General features: G+C 35.8%; 1 pseudogene; it reads right to left on the bottom strand.

Annotated features, from left to right (window-relative positions):
* Positions 1-1,026: 1,026 nt before the first annotated feature.
* LOC149154551 (protein MIZU-KUSSEI 1 pseudogene) lies at positions 1,027-3,038 on the bottom strand (annotated as a pseudogene).
* Between the last annotated feature and the right edge of the window lie 550 nt (positions 3,039-3,588).

Consider the following 3,588-nt stretch of genomic DNA (forward strand, 5'->3'; position numbering starts at 1 on the left):
TAAATTTTCAATTTAAAATCCTAATATCATCAACTATAATCAATATGACTAACCTCACATGTTGCATCACAAAAATGGTTCTCCTTATATAATAACCCAATTTTAAAATTAAAATCATAACCTTTATATAACCCAATTTTAAAATTAAAATCATAACCTTCAGAGTTGTCAGTTACAACCATCACTCATTAGCCTCAAGTAAAAACATATATATTATAGCTTTAAATGACAACTAATCTAATTGAAAAATACAATTTATAAAGCATGCATAAAAATTTAAAGATATAATTTATATAACATATTTTACAACTTAAAGATAAAAAAATAAATAAAACTAATACAAATTGAAATTTAAAAATTTACATAAATACACTATTTTTTTACCCAAAATATTATACATTTATAAAATCTCAAACCTGAATCAATCATTTCAATATTTCACACTTCATATATAAAACAATTCCTCACTAAGTCACTCAATTACTTCCTATAAACCAACATACTAATGATAATGATAACATAAACATTTGTATAATATCATTTTCCCTTGAAAAGAGCTTTACACATTAGATGTGTACAATTCCAAAATTTGTCTTGATTTATTCATTTGTTGCTTTATGTTGTAATAGTGTGCCAAAATCATAAGAAATTAGTATATATGCTGTTTTATGTAAAGAAACTAAGTACTTTGTAATAATGTGCTAAAATCATAAGAAATTAGCATATCTGTTTGCAGGTTGTTGGATGTATTCTTGGTGTTATAGTGACAGCTACGAGAATTGATCTGGGTCTTCCTTAGATTAGGTCTGACAGTTACAGATTCACCATATTATTAAAAAAAAAAGTATACCAAATATAATTAATGAAAGATAATTAAAAAATAATATTATATAGATAGATATGAATTTCAAAGAAAGAATAAACAAAATAACATATTGTTATTGAATAATTTTTATACTGTTGAAAAGGTTAGAACTAAAAGCAAGTAACACCCTGCCTTTTAAACTCGGCTTCAGATATTTTTAATGTCAAACCAAAACATTCCACACTGAACAGAACGCTGTGTTTATGAATTAAGTTTCCAATTTTTGCTATGAAAGTTCTTCAAAGAACATACAGTGCACACGCGAATTATAATATTCCATCGCAGCAAGGTTTCTGTGCGTGGCTTTTACAACAGTTTTCTTTTTCATTGCTTCAGCAAGTTTCACATGCGCTGAAATATGGTGTCCTCTCAGAGTTATCTCAGAGTTACCTTCGCATTCTCTAGGGTCAGGCGCTAAATCCTGAGAAAGAAAATACTCAACTCTGGTCCTCCAATGCCATCAGGATTCACCATGTACAGAGCTTCAGATTCTGTTGAACCAACTACCCTATCAAAGCTAGCCCTCATATACATAAGTTCACCTTCAGGCCCTAATTCTTCTTCCACTGGAAGAACACCGGCCCCCATGGAAACTGCCTGCACCATAGTTAGAATCCTCACATCAGACTCAGACCAGCTTCTCCTCAGAGCATAACCGGCCTTACGCCCGTTGCAATACATAGTCCATCTGGGTTCCTGAAACAGTTTTTCTCTGTTCACAGTTCTCTCGCATTCCAGAGCTATTCTCACCAATCCAGACGCCATTTCCTTCACCAGTGAATTTGTCAGAGTCGCAAGTTCTAGAAGCATCACAGGGTTGCTACGCGGATCTTCCTGCACTGCGAAATTCACGCGCCCTCTTCTGTAACCGAACAGGGTTCCAGTCACTCGGCTTCCAAGAGAGGCACTCGGCTCTTTGGGGTGATCAGAATTCATACTGGGACAAGAAGTGCAAGCTGAAACAGGAACTGAATAAATAGCCCTAATTACAGAACGCACAATGCTGATAATCATATTCTTCGTTTTATTGGATCGAGCGTACCCATCAGGGGGTTTCTCAGAGAAATTATCTGGATGCCTACCCAGAGCTCGGAGTGCTCCCAATGACAGAAACTCTCTAGTGCTGCTAAAGTCACGGCCTATTGCATTTGAAGACATGTTTAGGCCACACGTCCCAGGATCGAGTTTCGATCCAGTCAGATGCAGAGTGACAATTACTGATCGCTAATAGTGACAGGGTTGCTAAACCCTAAAAACCTAAACCTATTTCTCCTGATAATTTGTGCTCTGCTTTACATACATCATGAATTTAAGAGCTCTGAAACAAATCAATTTTCAAATCTCCAGGCCTATTGCATTTGAAGACATGGTTACGCCACACGTCCCGGGATCGAGTTTCGATCCAGCCAGCGAAAATACAAGATGGGGAGTGACAATTACTGATTGCTAATAGTGACAGGCTTGCTAAACCCTAAAATCTTAAACCTATTTCTGCCGATAATTTGTGCTCTGGTTTACATACATCATGAATTTAAGAGCTCTGAAACAAATCAATTTTTCAAATCTCCAGGCCAACAATGTTAGCCCAGACGAGCTATCCCAATGTCATTGCCAAAGACCTCTGAAACAAATCAATTTTTCAAATCTTGGGGCAAACAATGTTGGCCACGAACGAGAAATCCCAATGTCATTGCCACGCTCACTGGTTTGACCATGAATATGAAGCTGCATGCATGACTGTAGAAGCTCGATTCTCACTGTACTTGAGCTCTGGGTTCGAGGGTCATGTCCAGCCAGAGGGGAGCAGATATGCAGGATTTCATGGAATTATGAAATGCACGTACCAGTGAGGAGCATATGTTGATACATGGCATCCTCCCGACTGTTGTGGCCAGAAATGTTATGAAGTGTGGAATAAAGAAATGGTGTGGTGAATGGAGGTATTATAGAATGATTGACCACTTCTCTGTCACATACATCTCGATAACATTGCTATATTGGATTCATCGTTGGGCAGTCCACCATATACCCCGGTGCCCACCCAATATTTTCTGCTGAACCAATAAAGAGTCCGTGACTTTACTGAGCGTTTTGGGAACCGAGGTGCTCAGAATGGTGCGCTCCCTGTGGAATATATTTTGTACAGTATCCTTAAAAATAGAAGCCCTTTGGGCCATTCTTCTTTTGGCAGATGGATGGAGATAGTTGTTCATGAATGAGCATATTTTGTACTCTTATCCTTCAAATTACAAGACCCTTTTTGGCAATTCGTGTGAGTGTAGAGATCCGGATTTAATTAGGTGAGTCTTTTCATAATTAGGTGTGTATATTTGAAATTGGAAGGAAGTTTTTAGACTTAAATAGTGGAGTTATTATTGTTTTTTTTTCATCGTCCAATTTTAATAGGCTTTATGTAATTGCTATATATTTTGAAATTTTTTTTTGTTTGAAATCAGCCAAAACAATGTTTCGTCTAATTGTGACTTTCTATTGTTTAAAATGCATTTTTTACTGCACATATTAATAGGGGTTGTGAAATTACTATATATTTTGGAATTTTTCTCTGAAATCAGAGAAAATAATTTTTGGTCAATAGTGACTTTCTATTATTTAAAACACATTTTTGACTACACATGGATTGGGCACCAAAAAAATCCAAAACATATAAAGGTAGATTACAACAACATATCTAATACTAGTTAACAAAATATGAGTATTTTCTG

This window comes from Pinus tabuliformis, chromosome 9 (genome assembly GCF_031772625.1).
Source record: "Pinus tabuliformis cultivar Carrire ecotype Pingquan chromosome 9, CPIR1, whole genome shotgun sequence".
Taxonomy (NCBI): Eukaryota; Viridiplantae; Streptophyta; class Pinopsida; order Pinales; family Pinaceae; genus Pinus; species Pinus tabuliformis.